General features: G+C 47.8%; 1 pseudogene across 1 annotated transcript; it reads left to right on the top strand.

Moving 5' to 3' along the window:
- Positions 1 to 17,681: 17,681 nt before the first annotated feature.
- On the top strand, positions 17,682 to 18,439 carry LOC311586372 (large ribosomal subunit protein bL21m-like; annotated as a pseudogene). Its single transcript has 2 exons — positions 17,682 to 17,732; positions 17,819 to 18,439. The product of its transcript is annotated as a large ribosomal subunit protein bL21m-like (transcript).
- Positions 18,440 to 19,952: the final 1,513 nt, after the last annotated feature.

Genomic DNA, 19,952 nt, shown 5'->3' with positions numbered 1-19,952 from the left:
TCCAACTCCTTTCAGGTTTGTCGACTGCGACACATTTCTCTCTCTCTCTCTCTGGGCGGCTGGTTCCACCCCCTCTCTACAGCTCTCCTCGTCAGGTAACCCACAACTCTGGCACCTTCAACATTTTGGGCTGGAACATGGCCCCTCAATCAATGACCTCTCCACTAGTTTTCTGTTTTCGATGATTTCCTTCACCGCCTAAGCTTGGCTGTTCTGGAACTTGTAGACCAGGTTGACCTTGAACTTGGAGACCTTCCAGCTTCTGCCTTCTTATTGATGGGGCATGCATCACACTGCCCGGACCTAAGCTGTTCTTTAATTTAGTTTCAAAGGTTGGAAGTTTAGCTAGCTGGGTGGAATCTTGTCCTGAGGCCACCACTCCCTTTATTCCATTTAGCATCTGGATTTGTTTGTTTGTTTTTGTTTTGTTTTATTTTTGAAGACAGGGTTTCTCTGTGTAACAGCCCTGGCTGTCCTAGACTCAATTTGTAGACCAGGCTGTTCTTGAACTCACGGAGATCTGCCTGCCTCTGCATCCCCGAGTGCTGGGACGAGCGTGTGTCACAGCACCCAGCCGGGCTTTCCTTTAATCAGTTTACCTCCTTGAAGACAGAGTTTATTTAGCTTCATCCCACTTCCTAGTGCCCATTTTCTCCTCAAATTGTAAAATTTAAATTTTTACTTCCTTAGCTTGCTCCTTTTCATTATAGATCTTCACAAGAATGATCACTAATGGGGCTGGAGCGATGGCTCAGTGGTTAAGAGCACCGCCTGCTCTTCCAAAGGACCAGGGTTCAATTCCCAGCAACCACACGGCAGCTCACACCTGTCTGTAACTCCAAGATCTTACACCCTCACACCAACACACAGAATTTAAACACAGAAATTAAAGTTAAATAAAATATTAAGAAAGAAAAAGAACGAACACTAACAACTACAAGACAGACTATGTTAGGCTGCTTGGAAATTTCCTCTGCCAATGCAATTAATACAAAACTCTTCAGGTTAGCCTCTGGCAAACTTTTTGGAAAAGGGCAGAAAGCAGCTGCATTGCCTGCCGAATATCACAAGAACAGTCTCTAGGCCACATGCTGATGTTTTTCCCTCAGAATTTTTTACTGATTCTTTGTGAATTTCACATCATCCACCTCAATCCCGCTCATTTCCCAGACCTTCCATAGCTTTTCTCCTTCCTTGTAACCTCTCCTCCAACAAAACAAATAAACAAAAAAATCCAAGTGTGCGCACACCCCCCCCACCCACACACAAAACATCTAACTACGGAAGCTGAGGTGTGTCACTCAGTATATGCCCTTGTTGTTCAGTTTTATTTGCAAATGTTCGCGGCAGTGAGCCACTGGCCTGGTTTAAGGCCTCTGTTTTCTGCTACACTATCAGTACCGGATCCACCGGGACTTCTTTCAAATATTCTGCTCTTGCCTTGAGTCATGGAGATCCTGCAGCTTTGGTTTGGGGTGGGACCTTCACACACTCCAGCAGATCACACATGAGGTAGATTTTGGTGTAGGCTCAATTTTCTTAACCAATGTATTTTATTAACAACTTAGTGACCGAGCATACGTCACTTATAACCCAACTAACCAAAACAATAGGAAATGAGGATTAATGGACACAATAACAAAACCTTAAGGATATCAGTTCCAAGGAATGATTCTCCAGGTGTGAGCCGCAGGATTTCTTCTGCTGGAACCTGGGGTAACCGGAACCCAGAACCTCAGCAGGATCTGGAGCCCCGAAGCCTTCCCTCGAGTGGTTCTCTCTAGGAGCGTCTTGAAGTGCAGCGATGAACAGCCAAATCTATCCCAAGTCTCCAAAAAGCCCCGCCTCCAGTTCTGGGCTCATTTATATGTCTCCTCCCAGAGTCTGTTCACAGGATCTTTTCAGCTGGCAACATTAAGCGCCCGCACGAGGTGGTTGCTCTTCTAGTGAATTAACCTCACCTGTTCTCTCACGAGACTGTTCTGATCCCGCACTTGGAATCCTAAAAAACAGGTTTATCTCTTCTTCATTTTGGGGTGAGCCAACTCAAAGCCCTGGATCTGGGCTTGGGTGGTAGCTGAGTTGGTCAGCCAGCCAGCTCTCCCACACCCATGCTGTCACCAGAGCTAAGCTCTTCCCGACTGCTCAGGAGAGGGGCAGGGACAACTCAGCGAAAGCCTTGGTCATCAACATTGTCTCAGGCAGCAGCCCAGGTCAGGGCACCTGAGTGGCAGGAGGGCCATGGAGCCAGACATGACGGTTGGTGGCAGCAAGCGCCCAGACATCACCGTGGCCTCAGGTGGCAGCACAGACCTCATATCAGGCGGTTCCTCAGCACCTTTGCATTTCCACTTCCACCTCTCTTCAGAGCACACTAACCACTCTGCTTCCCTTGCGCTCCTGTCTCTCAACCACACACTTGCTCATTGTAGTGGCGAAGGAGCTGTGACCTCTGGCTTTCTTCTGCTAAGCCTGGACCACATGGCGGTGAGCTGCCCACATTTTGTATTCTTCTCTGAAACCTCCTGAGGCAGGCCCCACAGTTCACACCACCCTCAGCACCACTGTCTTCCATGCTCCTACTAGTATGGCCCATTAGGCCTGGTTACAATCAGTTCTGTCTTTTAGGCGTGGCAGGGCTTTGCTGTCAAAGGCCAGCTTCAACACCACAGGGTAAACCGAGGCAGGGCATAGAGTCGGTGACTGGGGGTCAGTATTGCTTGTAACTGGTGACTGATCACCCAACAGACTTATCTCTGAAGGTAAAAAGGATGATTCTCCAGGCTGGAACTGGTTGTAACTGACAGGGGCTGCTACTGATAATAGCCAGAGACTAGAAAAAAGGAAAGGAGCAGAAAAAGACCACACAGACACACACACATACACACACACACACACAGACACACACACACAGACACACACATACACAGACACACATAGAGACATAGACAACACACACAGACACAGATACACACACACAAACACACACACACGGACACACACACATGGACACACACACAGACACAGACACACAGACACACACACACACAGACATAGACACACACACACACACACACAAAATGGATAAAACAAGACAAGCTCCAATGAGCAAGTTCCAACAAGCTTCAACAACCTCACACATACACATATATACATACAGACACACAGACATACAGACATATAGACAGACATACACACAGACATACAGATAGACAGACATACACACAGACATACAGACATACAGACAGACATACAGACATACACACAGACATACACACAGACATATAGATATATAGACAGACATAGGCACAGACACACACTGAGTGGATTGTTCAATGGCTCCAGCCATTTTGCATGCATACACATATGCACACATACATATTGGGTGCATGGAGGAAACTCTATAGAGTAAGCTCCAACAACCGTACACATACACATATACACATGTGTACATTTGGTGGATGGAGCAGACTTCAGAGAGTAAGCGCCAACCACTTTATTTTGAATTCCATAGGTTATATATCCTGGCAAGACCTTTCTAACAGTACAGAAATCACAGTGTGGTTACATTCTATTTTTCATTAAGTGAACGATTACAATGATTATACGGAGAAAACACCCTATGTCCCCCAATACTCTCACATGATCAAATGTTTTACTTATTATGGGTGAAAAACAAATATGAAAAACAAGTTATTCCCAAGAGCCCACACACATTTATAACTAAGCAACTCATCATAGATTAATAAAGTGTAAATAAGCAAGATATTTTCTCAGCCAATTTCTCTTTACTGGCAGGCTGCGATTTGCAGTTACAAAGAAAGTATCAATTATCTTAAAAAATAATCTTATAAAAATCTTAAAAGAATCACAAATCTAAACTTTTATACAAGAACAATTAGCCATTTCTATTTTAACTCCTCAAGGTGCACATTTACTCAATAGCAAGCTTTATTAAATCATATCAGGAAGCTGAGGGCAAAAATGGATACAAGAAGCCATCACCTTGCCACCTGCCCAGCTTTAGTGAGGGAGTCAGCAGCCAGTGATAGTTGGGGTGCTGCTCTTGCTCCCTAATATCAAAGTCCCTAGTTCAAATACTGAGAGTGCACTTCCTGCCTGGCAGTGGCAGCGCACACCTTCACTCTCATTACTCAGGAGGCAGAGGCAGGTGGATCACTGTGAGTTCAAGGCCAGCCTGGTCTACAGAGCGAGATTCAGGGTAGCCAAAGCTACACAGAGAAACCCTGTCTTGAAAAACCAGACCAGACCAGACCAGACCAGACCAAACCAAACCAACAACAAAGAGTGTACTTTCTGCTGGGTATGGTGGCGCACACCTTTAATCTTAGCACTCGGGAGGCAGAGGCAGGCAAATTGCTGTGAGTTCAAGGCCAGCCTGGTCTACAAAGTAAGTCTAGAACAGCCAAGGCTACACAGAGAAACCCTGTCTTGAAAAACAAAACAAAACAAAAAACAAAAAACAAAAAGAAAAAAGAAAAAAGAAAAAGAAAGAAAGAAAAAAGAGTGTACTTTCTGAACTTCAAATTATTTCTCAAAAGTTTCTACATTGGCGCCACTGACAAAAAAATCTTAACCTAACTATCTAAAACTATTTGAATCAAGTCAGGGATTCTGTAAAATCATTAATTCATCTAAACTATTATTTTATGAAAGTTCATCTTCATATTGATCTGCAGGAAAATTGCCCAAATGAGTGTGCTGTCACCCAGGAAACAGTCACAGCAGACCATAGGCAGTGAGGGTCTCCCCACACCTAACCACACCATGCTAGATGTGTGAGGAATACAGCAATGACAAAAGTGAGACGGCGCAGCAGCAGCATGAAGCAATCCAGAGACAAAGCCCCTGGGGCTGGGCCTCTCCAAGCTACACCCACTGCAGCTGAGCAAAACTGTGGGTCTTCTCAAGGAAGCTCATTTGCTCACTGCATTTGCCCACCGCAGCACATCTGTATTTGCCCACCACAGCTCCCCCTGCATTTACCCACTGCAGCTCCCCCTGCATTTGCCCACCGCAGCACCCCTGCATGGTGTTTGGCCCTTTTCACCTACGAACTCACAACTGCTACAGCCTGCACAAAACTGGACCAATCAGTGTTCTCTCATGGATAGATGAGGAACTCAGTAAAGCCTTACTGCTCCCAGAAGAGCTATAGGCGGCACAGTTATGGGGGAGGGGCCATACTCCTCTTTGTGTGGCGGGCATCCTGCCCTCACTCAAGTAAATAACCCCTTCCCGTGCTCATGCAGGCAGCCATAATTAAATGCAGCTGGCCACACAGAGAAGACATGCCAGTATGTTGGGGACGTGGAAAGAAGGCATTTAGTGGGAGTGGGAAAGAAATCAGAGGGGAAGATGGTGCCAGCAATGATCAAAGAATGAATATATGTACTATGTATGTGATGTATGTGTGTGTGTATGTGTGTGTATGTGTGCATGTGTGTATGTGTGTGTGTGTGTATGTGTGTGTATGTGTGTGTATGTGTGTATGTGTGTATGTGTGTGTGTGTGAAATTGTGAAAGAATAAATAAGTTTTAAAAACACACACCTTTCCATAGTCACTCTGAATGTCAGTGGCCTCAATTCTTTTATCCAAAGAAACAGACTAGTAATTTAGGTTAAAATGTCAGATCCACGTCCTTGTCTTATGGTGAGGAATGCACCTCACCATAAAAGACAGACCGTAGGGCGAAGGACGGAAAAGATGTCCCAAGTGAGTAGAAACAAGGACCACGCAGCCGTCACTGTCCTAACATTTAACAAAATGTGCTCTAAGCTGACACTTTTCAGAAGTTTAGTATGAAGTAGGTCATAGGGTGGATTAGAAGCAGATCTGTCACTAGAAAGCGAGATGAAGGCAAGCCCACTTCCACAGGCTTCCCAAGACACAGGCCAAGGTAAGAGACACATCACTCAGAGTCATCTCAAGAGTGTGGCATGTGCCGGGCAGTGGTGGCGCGCGCCTTTGATCCCAGTACTCGGGAGGCAGAGGCAGGTGGATTGCTGTGAGTTTGAGGCCAGCCTGGTCCTCAAAGCGAGTTCGGGGCAGCCAAGGCTACACAGAGAAACCCTGTCTCGAAAAACCAAAACCAAACCAAACAACAACAACAACAACAACAACAACAACAAGAGTGTGGCGTGCTTAGAAACAGTGTTTGGAGGTGTCCGGGAGGTTCCAGGAGCATCCTTGCTTATTGCTGACTAAGTTGAATTCCAGCACAGGAGGGAAGGAGGCGGAGGAGGCAGAGGGATGAGAATGAAGTGGCAGTGGGTGGGTGGATCCTGTGCTCGCCACGCCCAGATACCTTCTAAAATGTTACACTAAGCCTCACAAATGGCCGGGTGACTGGGTTTCCTCGCCGTCGTCGCGTGGAGCAAGCGGCACGATGGCTGCTGCCAGCTTCTTGGAACACCATCAATTTCCCTGCCCACTCCACAAGCCTGTGCCTTGGTCCCCATTTTATTCTTGTTGAAACCGAGGCTCTGAGGCGATCGGTGAGCAGGTCAAGGTCTTGTAGCCAACGAATAACGAGCGGGGAGTGGGAACTCGGGTTCACGGCCCTAGCCCACGCTACAGGCACAGAAGCCACCGGGCCCTCCTGCCTGTCCAGGCCCTGAGGAATATTTTGCAGTCAGCGCAGCGGAAGCCTCAGAACAAAGGAGCTGCAGGCTGCTCGCGCAGAGTCGCCTCGCCACCAGGGGGCAGCGCATGCGCGCGCACACTCGCCTTGGGCGCGGTGGGCGGGTGTCCCTTCCCGCAAGTCGCTGACGTCCTAGCGCCCTTCTCGCTAAGCCTCCTTCCTCCTCTCACAAAGCGAAGGGATTGCTTTTCGTCTTTCAGGCAGGGCTAGCTCATGGTTCTTCCTGCCCACCTCTCCTTTTTCCTCCTGTACACAGAGCCAGGCATCCTTGGCCACTGCTGTGTGTCTCAGCCAGAACCCTGCCTCTCCCCGCCCCTCCTCCCGCCTCTCCGCCCCAACCCCGGTCTCCCACTCAGCTGTGATCGCGTTTTCCAGTGTTAAATGGAACACGCAAATGTAGAACCGAACGTGCCTGGAACAGTACAGAGGGAACTTAGAGAATTTTAGAAGCGTCTGGATTTCCAAAATGCTGACTGTACACGTGCCTGGGAAGGTCTGATTATGGACCCCCACCCTCAGCCCCGCATCATGACCTCTGGCCCCAAGACCAGAACGACATCATCTCTGCCCTGCTTCTCTGTTTCCAGCTTGTTCCCTTCGGGCTAAGCCTGTGTGGGTTCCGGGGCCTGGAGACTCGCTCCTGCCTATTTGTTCTCTAACACGGGCGTTTCTTCTGGCCGTTGAATTCTTTGCATTGGTACCTGAGTTAGGTACGCGGGTGGCACTGCAGCTAGGAGGTCTGTGTAGGTGAACTCTCTCTCCAGCGGCTCTACACCCGAGCCTCCTACCATTGACAGCTGCGTCGTGTCACAGACAGATCACCCCACCTTGCGTTCAGCTCTGCATGGAGCTGTCCTCCCTCCCGGAAACCATTGCTGTGCATATCGTCTCATGTCACCGTCATATAGCCTTGCAAAGGAGAGATGCCTCTATGTCCTTTTCACGGGGTGGGGGGAGCGGGAGGGACGGGAGGGGGAGGGGCGGACGGGAACAACGGGATGGGGACCTTTAATGCGTCTCCCTGGGACATTTCCCAGAGTTCTGCCTTCACCCCAACCGGTTCTTTTGTCCTCTATTCTCCTACAATTGGACCATGTAGCTAGCTCACCTCTGCTGCTCTTCACCTGGCTGATACAATGCAGAGTTCTAGTCAGTCCAATAGCTACAGCCACAGATCCAACCCATAATAGTGAGAAGCATTTGGAAGAGAAAAAAAAAAAAAGGTACACAAACCAGATAGTGTTGGCACACACCTTTAGTCCCAGCACTTGGGGGGTCAGAAGTTGGGCAGATCTCTGACTTTAAGGCCAGCCTGGTCTGCAGAGTGAGTTTCAGGACAGTTCAGCCATATGGAAACCTGCCATCTAGAAGCCAATTAAAGAATAAAAACTATGGCCGGTCGTGGTGGCGCACACCTTTAATGCCAGCACTTGGGAGGCAGAGGCAGGTGGATCGCTACGAGTTCGAGGCCAGCCTGGTCTACAAAGTGAGTCCAGGACAGCCAAGGCTACCCAGAGAAACCCTGTCTCGAAAAACTAAAAACAAAACAAAACAAAAGTCTGAAGGGAGTGGCTGTGCGGCTGGATAATGCCGTGTTTTGAATACTTAGGTATCAAACATGGAGAGGAGCAGAGGCCAGAGAAGTCCTTCAAAGCAAGGCAAGCATCTGCCATTCTTCTTGGTTGCCTCGAGAAGGCTCTATTGCTGAAGAAACCTTCTGCTTTTTTTCAGGATGTTGAGAAATTAAGCAAAGAATGAGCAGGAAGCATGTTCCCTTCCATCCCCCCCTCCCCTCATCACTGCATTGCGAGGGACAGAGGAGCCATGCAGCCTGCTGGGGGGAGGAAACACAACAGTCTCAGGTGGCCTGACCCTTTGCTGGGATAACCAACTGCGTTTGCCACCACCACACAGGAGGGACTCATACTTGTCCCTTCAAACCTGGTCAAAGCCCCTGCCTGTGGAGGTCGTAGTCCCTGGGGCGGCGGGGGGGGGGGGGGAGTGGGGGAACCTATTTATTGTTGTTTTGCTAAATGGACATTGTCTTAGAGTTTCTATTGCACTGACAGAACACCCTGACCAAAGCAAGCTGAGGAGGGAAGGGTTTATTCGGCTTACACTTCCACATTGCAGTAGGAAGCCAGGACAAGAACCTGGAGGCACGAGCTGGCGCAGAGGCTGTGGAGGGGTGCTGCTGACTGGCTTGCTCCCCGTGGCTTGCTCAGCTAGCTGGCTTTCTTATAGAACCCAGGCCCACCAAGCAATGGGCTGAGCCCACGCACATCAATCACGTCCTCATCTCCTGCTAGGCAAACCTAATCGAACGCTCAGCTAAGTGTACATGCAGGCAGAGCACTGCATACATAATAATAAATAAATCTTTAAAAAAAAGTGTCTATCTCTACACTCGGGATGCAGAGGCAAGTGGATTGCTGTGAGTTTGAGGCCAGCCTGTTTGGGGCGGGGGGGGGGGGGGACTGTCTGTGTGGTAGTCTCTGGTGGGCTTACCTTGCACTTACTGGAGGTGCCAGCAAGGACCCCAGAGACTGAGCTGCTGGGACATTGGGGATCTCAGATACCCCCGGAGAGACAACACAGAAAAATGGCAGTTTCTAGGGGTGCACACCCTGAGACCTTCCGTGAATTTCTCCCGCTCTGGTTCTATTGCCCCAGAGGCCCCTGATGCTCCAACCCTAACAAGGGAAGTTACAGAGACTTCTTCCTGCTCTGGCTTTGCTTCAGTGACAACTCATGCACGTCACGGTTCATGTGTGAACCGGGTCATCTCTATTTCCCTCTAGTCAAGATGTGCTGTAAGGTGCAGTGTGTGGACTGTCGTGGACCAGTTGTCTTAGGCTCTCTCTTCCAGTTGGCCTCTGGTGTTCCAGGAAATGCGTGATGGTAGAGTGGTCACCGTTATCTCCAAAGGAAGCCGGATGTCCAGAAGGCTGAAAGACTGCAAGACTGCCAACTCACCACACTCAGCCACTGTTGCGTGGGTGTTCTCAGAAAGCTACCCAACCAGCACCTTGCCATGCCCAGGCAATATTGAGTTTGTGCCTTTGCCTAGTGTCACTTAGGCCCCAGAAGCCCTTACTTAGCCTGCGTGTCCACATGCAAACATTCTATGCGTCCACCAAAGTCTGCTTTTTTGAACGCCATCCTCCGTGAATCTTCTCCAAGGTTCCCACCCTTTTTTTGGAATATATCCCACTATCTCGGGGTGGCCGCCCTTTCTGCTGGGCGTCTGCATCGCTTGCCAGGTCACTCACGTGGTGGCGGTGGTTACTCTGTGTCCCAAAGCAGACATTCTCTGCGAAAGTATACCCTGAGCTCGTCAAGGTCAGAGAAGGCACCGAGTCGTTTTTGTGCCATTGGGCATCTTGCACAGTGCTGGGCAAAGGGTAGATGCCATCAGCCTTTGTTGAGAGCATGAATGAATGAGTAAATAAAATAAACGTCGAGTGCCGGCTTGTTTCTAGGGAGGCTCTGTGGCGTAGGCCGCGTTTGTTCCGGCACAGCTGACTTCGCGCTGGAGCCTCTTGTTAGGAGGCGCTGAGCTCTTTATTCGGTTTCATTAATTTTTTCCCCCCCATAAAACAATATGATCCTTCTTTAGTGCTTTCCAGAGCACACCAATCAGCATACTAATCACCCTAAAGTGTCGACAGGATCTGCCAGTTTTATACATTTGCATACTTTCTGTAGGGTTCCGCCTCCCCCTCCCCCTCCCCGTCATTAGCTATTCTTGGAAGAGCCGCGCGCCCTCCATATTGTTCAAACTGGCTTGATTTTTATTTCACTTTGTAAAGACAGATTTGTGAGATGATGGATGATGAGGTCCCTGCCAATTTCCTGTATTTCCGCTCCGTACATTTACACCTTATGTTTATTCAGCCCTGTTCTCCCCTCCTGGCTCCAGATGGTGTGGCAATTCAGCCTCGGGCAAAGGCAGAAAGCTCGCTCCCTGCCCCCTCCCCCTGCCTCCAGCTCTGGCTCCCCCGTGCCGGGTTTGAACGCTGCCCGGGCCCGCTGGCAAATGTTGCTTCGCCTGCAGATTTCATTGCCGCTTAGGGACCTGGGAGTGTGAGCCAAACAATGGGCAATGTCACACGCAGTAAGGCCTTCCCCCTCTAGGCACGGCCCCACACATAAAACCCCAGCTGAAGTAGAGTTTGATATATTCACAGATGTTTTTTCCCCCCTTGAAATGCCTTATCCATTCAGGAATCGGGCCACAAGTGTCTCGAGAGAGGACTTAGAACAATGAAACAAAAGCGGCAGATGAAAAGCATTGGCAGGGGCGTGTGCTTGGTCTGTCTCTGCACTCTTCCTGCCTTCTATCTGAAATGTGACGCAGGGAGTCCTGTAGATGAAAGATGGCCAGCGACAAAGATGTTAATGATCTTTCAGATAAACTTGCACCTGCTTCCCCATCCGCCCTCAGTTATACAGTTATACAGAGGCTGGAACAGACCACGGGGGCACAGGAGTGAGCTACGCAGGGCAGGGCCTCTGAGTGAGAAAAATCCACCTCTTGCTTTTTTTTTTTTTAAAGGGTCCAGGGAGGTGGGGAGATTGTGTGGCTCTCAGTGCCCAGGCTCAGTGTAGGTACAAACTGGAATGTGCTGGGCACAGACAAGAAAATAAAAAACAGATCTACTCGACACTTGAGATCAGAAACTTTACTGTTTTTAGCAGGTGTGGTGGTACACATGGGAGTCTGAGGCAGAAGGATTGTGGATCTGAGGCCAGCCTGTGCTACACAGTGAAGCTCAAAAAAAACAAAAACAAAACCAGAAACAAACAAAAAAACCAAACAAACCAAAAACCACAAAAAACAAAAACCAAAAACCTATCCAAATCTAGCCCAATGGACAACACACTCTCCACAGTTGTGTGGAGAGCAGGCACTGACTCTGGTGCCCCCTATTTGACCACTTCCCCTTGGTGGGGAGGCCTGGTGGCACACAGAGGAAGGGTAAGCAGCCTACCAGGATAGGCTGCGGTCATATGGTTGGGGAGGAGGCCCCCTTCTGTCGCAGGCCTAGGGGAGGGGAATAGGGTGAAAGAGGGAGGGAGGGGAAAGAGAAGATACAAGTGAGGGGGTAACAATTGAGATGTAATCTGAATAAATTACTTAAATTAAAAAAAAAAAGCAAACTACAAAAACAACAAGAAGAAAATTTCCTCTTAAGAGTGAGACTGGATGCAGGGCATGGAGGCCGACCCCTGCAATCCCAGCACTAGGGGAGGCAGAGGCAGGCAGATCTCTGTGAGTTGGAGGCCAGCCTGGTCTACAAAGTGAGTCCAGGACAGCCAAGGCTACAGAGAGAGAAAAAAGTGTGAGACTGGGCCAGGAAACAGGTTGGGCTGGTGAGTGTTGTTGGGAGAGTGGCAACACCCTTGACAGGTGTAAAGTTGCGGATGGGACCTGACATGCCCTGTAACTGACTGCTGCTTATGGCGACATCGGGGGAGGGGCACTCTTGAGTAGATGTGGCTTAGTGTAAGGTTGTTAGCTCTCTAAGGTGTGTTGCAGAAGAAGGTTGCAGGCTTAGCTTGTCCTTCCTCATCTGTGGTGTACATATGTGTGTGTGTGTGTGCGTGTACATGTGTGTGTGTGAGTCTGTGTGTGTCCAAGTAATTAGGTAAATGGCCTTGTTCTGTCACGTGTCCCCTCCCAGGAATACATTGCCTCCTCATAGGGCCAAAGCAACAGGGCCAACCAGCTACAGATAAAAATAATTCTCTAAAACTGTGAGCCAAATCAAATGTTTCTTCTTCTAAGCTGCTCACTCAATTCTGCAATGGCCAAGGATTGTCTGGAGTAGTGGGTACTCAGCAAACATCCAGGTGGACCTAGAAAAACCCAGAAACTAACGGTCTGCGCCACACGATGCTGACATTGGTGGGAGAGCAAGGAAACCCTTGACTTGGGTGAGGAAACCGGGAATTGGTCTGCATTGAGACAAGACTCCTTTGAGTGGACTGCCGAATGGAGGGGGCAGACAGCCACTAGGCTAACTTATGAGCCACGCAGAAGAGATTTACAGATGTGTTGGCAGCTGGGATAGGTAAACTCTGACTTCAAAGTTCCCACGGATTCTAGACCCTTAGGTAGATCCTGGACGCTGGCATCTTTTTCTCTGGTCATCTTCCATCTATGATTCCCCGAGTCACATTTTAGGCAGAAAACACCACAGCGCTGAGCAACATGAGTTCCTGCCGATACTTTTCACCCGCCACTAGGAGTTTGGGCCTTTGTGTTCCCTTACAGGGAAATGCAGAAGGCATCCATATATTTTTTGGATCTGGCCACTATGCACTAAGCGTTCCAGTATCTCATAGGCTGTAAGAAGGACACCTGAATTGCCTTGACCTGAGAACTTTCTAGTGCATCCCCAAACTGGGGATTGCGGAGAGCTGCGAGGTGCCGCACCTTAACAAGGCGCTGGTTTCCGCCATCCCGACGGCGAGCGCTCTCTAAGATAAACAAGTCCTCATATGGCAAAAGGCTGTGCAAGGGTAACTGGTGATCTGATGATGAGCAGTCCTGCTCTGACGCGGACCTATGAGGAGGTGGCGCCTGGCATGAGCTGATTGGCCCTTGAGTTGTACTTAAGCTTGGCCCTTCCCTTCTTCGGGGCCATTCCCACTGAGCTTAATCCTGAGTAAAGATCTCGAGAAGAAGTCTGGTTGTTGGTGTTTTATTTCCGCTGGACGGTGCGGCGCTGACAGGGGATGATATCAGAAAAGCCTTAGAACAGGAGTCCACATGAAGACATTTTACAGAAAATCTCCCAGTATCTGTGTAGCACAGGCCTGTATGTCCTTGAGAGTTTATGCCGGAGACAAGGTGGCATTGAGGAGTGGGCATTCTGTATGTTTAGGTGGCAGATTTCCCGCTGGTCAAGGGGCCTCTGGAAGAGGCACGCGATGCAATTATCTGCAGAAATAGAACCAGACACTTCAAGTCACCCATAGGCCTTAAATACAGCTACATTTGCAGACTCTGAAAAAGTAGAAGAACTGTCACATTTGGCCCAGTTGTCATGCTTTCCTGACTTTTCTTGTTGCTGATAAAATATCCAATATTATTTTGATGTGTCAGGCTTTGCATGGGATTTGATGGGTCTCTTTTTACTGTTTTTAAATATCGTTTCTTGGTTTAGTGTTTTTGAAATCTTGATTAGAGCATATCATGGAGAGGGTTTTGTTTTGTTTTGCTTTTTTGGTCACGTATAGTTGGCATTCTAAAATGCCTCTTACAGCTCTGTTTGTTTCTCCAGATTTGAGAAATTTTCTTATACAGTTTCACTGAATAGATTCCTTATGCTTTTATTTCACTAAATATTTTTTAGTTTTTACATATACATTTATATTATTATACTTACATACAATAAACTACCTACAGCAAGAAGAACCATGACATAATCAAGAATTATATTAATTTTACATTCTTAGTGTTTTGCCTATTTGTATTTGGCAACCTTGAAGAAAACATCTTTCCGATCTTGGTGCATCTAAAATTCTGTATGTAAATCAATATCTATCCTATCTCGTCATCATCAACTTAAAACATCTATCTAGACCTGAAAACATCTTAACTGCTAAACAAGTAAACATAACTGTAAAACTAAGCTATCTGGTCTTCATCCCTATCAGAGACTTGTGAAAGAATAAAATTAATTGCCTGAGAAAACAGGGGGTGCAGATTAGCAGCTTCCAAAAGAGAAGATGACAGAGACAGTTTGGCCTTTAGTTTAAAAATACTTTTGTTTTTTGTTTAATTTTTTATGTCTTTAGTTCCTATTCTGTCTGATCATTTGATCACACACCAGAGATCTAGAATGTTGCAATCTTTTCTCCGTTGTTGATGGAGAATGAGAGCTGTCTTTCCTCCATCTTGTGTTTCACCATTGATGCTTATTCTTTCTTGTGCTTGAGACTATTGGAGACCATTGAAGACTACTGCTTTTATTTGGCACGTTAAGTTTTTTTCATATCCAGTATTTTTTTTTCATTCTGTCTCTTTTCTGAAATTTTCTTCCAAGTGCTGACTTTTTCCTTTTTAAATTTTTTATTTTTACGTGTATGGTGTTTTTCTATATGTTTTCCTTTTTTAATTTTTTATTTTTACGTGTATGGTGTTTTTCTATATGTGTATCTGTGTACTGCAGAGGACAGAAGAGGGCATTGGGATTGGAGGTACATACAGTTGTGAGCTGTGAGTCCTGGGACTCGAACCTGGGTCCTCTGGAGGAGCAGTCAGTGCTGCTAACCTAACCGCTGAGCCATCTCTCCACGCTGCCTGCTCCCAACATGCACTGACTTTTTTCATCCTCATTCCTCATTTTCTCACCCACTGTGGTGAGTTTTCCCATCTATGTTGCCGACTGAGATTGAATTCATCTTCTCGTTTGTATCTGTGAGGCTACGGGTCATACTTACTCATGGAGTTTTGAAATCTTACTTTGTATTTTACCTGACTTGTGAACCTGTTGGTTTGGACATCTCTGCTGGTTTTATTTGGGGGATCGTTTTATTAACCAGCCTACACCCTAGGGCTCAATCCTCAGCATCACTCAGTTATGAGAAAAAAAGTGGTACAGCAGCAGTTTACAACAGATCTGGAAATAACATTTACTGATTTTAGCCCCCGAGACATCACTAGTTAGCACAAATCAGAAATGAAAAAGAAAACTAGTGTAGAATGTCCTGTGGAGTAACAGTTACTTAGACCAGGGATGGAGAGGTAGCTTAGCCACTAAGAGCATTGCCTGCTCTTGAAAAGGACCCTAGCACCTACACTGCAGTTTACAACTGTCTGTAACTGTATGTAGTTCCAGGGAATCTGATTCCCCCCTTTTAAAAAGAAAACCAAAAAAAAAAGAAAAAAGAAAAAAAAAAGAAAAGAAAGGAAAAGAAGTAAGTATGGAATGGTGATGAAGGAGGAGGAGGAGGAAGAAAAGGAGGAAACCAAATATTGTTGTCAAGGAATCCTAAATAAAGTTTCATAAAAACAATGATTCAAGACATAGGATGTTCTATTTCTTAATGCCCCCTCCCCCCTTTTATCTTCAGTCTCATACATTGATTGGTTGAGGGACTGGAGAGGTGGCTCAGTGGTTAAATTCAGAGTCCTTGCTTCTCTTCTAGAGGACCTGGGGTCGGTTCTCTATACTGGCATGGTGGCTCACAGCCACTCACAACTCCAGTTCTAGGGTATATGGCGCTCTCGTCTGGTCTCTGGGAGCACTGCAGGTATGTGGTCCGTTTAAGGTGCAGGCAAAACATTCAAACAGATTAAAGAAGAAGAAGAAGAAGAAGAAGAAGAAGAAGAAGAAGAAGAAGAAGAAGAAGAAGAAGAAGAAGAAGAAGAAGAAGAAGAAGAAGAAGAAGAAGAAGAAGAAACACTGGTTGAGACTTACCAGATTTGGATGATGCCATATGAGTTTTTCTTTGATGCTACGAGCTATCTCTTTCCATCACCCACAGTAGACATGTGTGCTTTGCTACCAGCTCTGAGCTCTCTGCCCTTTGTCAGCACACTAACGAGAGAGACAGCAGCATCTAGGCGCTTAACCTCTAAACTTGCAGGGGGCACTCATTGGCATAGTGAGGCTGTCGCTGAACGTGTATGGATGTGAGGACATCACAGATTGGATCATTTGCTCACAGTTGAGTGTCTTCCCTCAAGTAATTTAAGACCTCCTGTTGGGGGATCATGGGGTGGGGGGCGGGGAAGGGGTAGAGACTTGAGGAGTGACCGTCATCAGTGAAGGTCACTGCTTCCTTAGCTGAGCATTCAGTCAGGTTTGTCTAGTGGGAGATTAAGAAGTTCCTTAAATTCGGTTACGCCTAATCTAAGTTCTAAGAATTGTCCAGCCACAGAGGTCAGGCAGCGAGGGTGCTCACAACACAAGGAGTGCCCCTGACAAAGAGAACAAGGTGTGTCATACTGGCACAGGCTAGTGAGCAAGGCTCAGGGAGCTCTGAACTACAGCGGTGGCTGGGTGACCCTCACAGAAAGTGTCCAGAAGAGACAGAGCCTCAGCAATGCTGCTCTTGATCCCAGTTTTTCTTCAGCTTCAGGTCATTTAAAGACCGATGTTTCCTTGGCATCCTCTGTGCCTGGGCCAAGGGAGCACAAAGGACATACAGAGGGCAGAGTTCATGGACCAGTCCTGCTGCTCCCTTTGATGGCACACGGAACATCCAGGGAGGTGGTAAATTGCCATTCCTCGGTACGTCTTTGAGGATATTTATGGAAAGCCTTGAGTGAGCAAGAAAGACTCAGCACCACTCAGTGCGGATCCTGTGGAACCAGCCGGAAGGCCGACTGGCGCACGGTTGTGAGGGGTGGAGGCTGTCTCTTGACAGGAAATCACATTCTCTGCAGCCCTTGGGCACCTGAACTGCAAGTTCTTGGTCCTTCAGGACCACATTCTTATTGGTTCTGATGCCTTGGGACTTGGACAAAACTACATCATCACTCCTCCCTCCCCTTGCCCAATCTGAAGAAAGCCTATTATGGGATTTCTTATCTTACATAATCATTAGCCCGATTTCTTCTCTAAAGTCCCCTCTTACATGTCTCTTCCTCCACATTCCACTTGTATAACTCTATAGAAACCTGATTAAACACTCTAGCCTGTTTAACAAACAAACAAACAAACAAACCCCAACAAACCAAGAAATAAATTGGGTTGTGTAAGGTGGGGCATCAGGCTAGAGTTAGTACCAGAGCTAATAGTCCTGGCAGGTTGTGTCAGGTTCTGTCTGTGGCTTCCACGTGAGCAGATTCAACCAGCCTGAAATTAAAAAGAAAAAGAGCCCGGCAAAAATGTGCCTGTACTGAACATGTGTAGTTTTTCTTGTCATTATCTCCTAAGCAGGCTAGCACAGCACACTAGCTATTTGCACGGCATTTACACTGTACTAGGCATCACAAGTAGGCCAGAGATGGTTCTCCTTTACAGGGTTGGAAGCAGGCTCTATGCAGATGCAGCATGGTTTTAGACAAGGGATTTGAGCATCCATCTGTGCGCTTTGGTGGCCAGGTAGATCTAGACCAAGCTCCTATAGAGTCTAAGGGTTAATTATGTTCTAAAGATTAACAATGGCTTAATGAATGCTTGATTTCTAGGACTGTGAGAAAGTGGCGGCTGCCATGGCAGCCTCCGAGTTGACCGGGGCTTCTGGGTGGCTGGTGTCTACGGGTAGCCGCAGCATCCTGGGGCCCTGGGGACCTGGAGCTGCATCCCTCTGATCTGCTTGCTGAAGGTTCAATTCACAGAGTGCTTCATACCCACAAGGCTACGTCCCTAAGACTTCCCTGAGTTCAGCACCCTGGCGAGAGGTGGTTCTGCTGGACTGGACCGCTTGAAGAGATCAGATGCCACGCAGAGGTTGCGAGGAAGCTGATCTCGCCATGGGCCAGTATGGCTGGCTCTTTGCTGTCATGCCCTTTGCCGGCCACCAATAGAGAGTGACCGTGGAGGACCTGATTCTAATTGAGAATAAGTTGGACATCAAGTGTGGAGAGGGGATTCTCCAGGGCAGGCAATGTCACCCTCTCCTTGGCAAAGCCGCACCTCAGAAATGATCTTGTTCGAGATGAAGCCACGGTCACTGAAAAGACAGAATCGTGGCCCCAAATCAACATGAATTTTAGGAAAAGGAAAACTTCAGGAGGAAAACAATGAACGTGAACCCACAGACCGTCCTCTGGATCAGCACCATTGAGACTGCGCCTCTGTTGCTGTGACTGCAGATTGGATATCTAAGAAACTTAAAACTAAGCTCGGGTCTGCCCTCAGGAGCCTGAGGTGAGAGAGGACCACAAGCTCCAGGCCAGGTTGGGCTACACAGCAAGACCCTGTCTGATAGCAAAAACAAAGTAATTTGTGGGAGACTGAAAAAAAATGTAATTTTTAGTATGAAAAAGTTGACCTATTCTCCACCTACCCCCACCCCTCAAAATGTGGCTTCCTGATCTCTTTTGAAAAATGAAAAAATTCCCGCCAGTGTCCCATTTTCAGGCCGGTCCACAGGCTGTCCCAGAGCACAGGGCCCACAAACAAAACACCCGTTGGCCACGCACCTAATCTGCCTTCCAGTGGCTGAGCAGTCATCTGCACTTGAAATCCCAGATGTGTCAGGCAGTGGTGGTGCACGCCTTTAATCCCAGCCCTTCGGAGGCAGAGGCAGGCGGATTGCTGTGAGTTCGAGGCCAGCCTGGTCTACAAAGCGAGTCCAGGACATCCAAGGATACACAGAGAAACCCTGTCTCGAAAAACCAAAAAATAAAATAAAAAATAAAAAAATTTAAAAAAATCCCAGATGCGTGCAGGGCAGTCTGACACCCCCTGGATGGGGTGGGGGCAGGAACTTGGTGCATAACAGGTCCTTCACCAATGGGCACTTGGCATAGGAACAACCACAGTGGCCATTTTATTCTCTTGTCTTTTGAGAACTTCCTGTACACCTGAAAAATAAGGTGATTACTTAGGTTTTCCTCAAATCTCCAGGCACAACTAAAGCATATAAAATGGTTCCGACTGGTGACTCCGCCCCTCTCCAGGAAGATGAAGCAGGCTTCTTGGTGGGCACTGTGAGCCTTTGCCCACTTTAGAGGCCAGCAAAGGATGGTACAGGGCGATGCAACACATCCAAGCCAAACAGAAGGGAACACCCGTGACCGTAGTTCACAACAGGCAGAGCGGCTCCAGTCAGCTCCAGCTATGCCAGGCTGTTTTGTAGCAAATGAGGATATTTCTGACAGACCCGAATATGGCTCCTTTCTGAGAGTCTGTCTACCCAGACACTTGTTCCCCTTCATCTTCTTCCCCTAATCAGCATCCTCGGGGAGCAGCTGGGCAATTACAGCCTCACTGCCACATCAGGGCCAGTTTTCCTCCCGAGCCTGCCTCTCCCCTCCATCTGGACTCATGTCTTTATCCGCAAAGCGCTTCCAGCAGAGGGTTCACGGCTGGTTTATGCACCGCAACCTTGGTGGCTGGTACAACAGCCACAAATATGGCAGAGTTCAGAATAAGGTCGGCAGAGACATGGATGATGTGGTAGCCTGAGTCTGTGCTAAACTGGGGAATTCAACAGAAGGGAGAAATTACTCCTTCTGGCTAGTGGGTTTCAGAGAGTTCAGCCAGCACGGCAGAGGGCATGGGGGAATGGGTGTCCGGTGTCCAGGAAACACGAGAGGGGAAGTATGTGTGGGCACCAAAAGGCTCTTCCCTTTCTCCTTTTTTATTCCACTTGAA

This window comes from Acomys minous, assembly GCF_964271855.1.
Source record: "Acomys minous genome assembly, chromosome: 16".
NCBI lineage: Eukaryota > Metazoa > Chordata > Mammalia > Rodentia > Muridae > Acomys > Acomys minous.
Note: the sequence above shows the minus strand (reverse complement) of the source record. Positions and strands in the feature narration are given on the sequence as shown.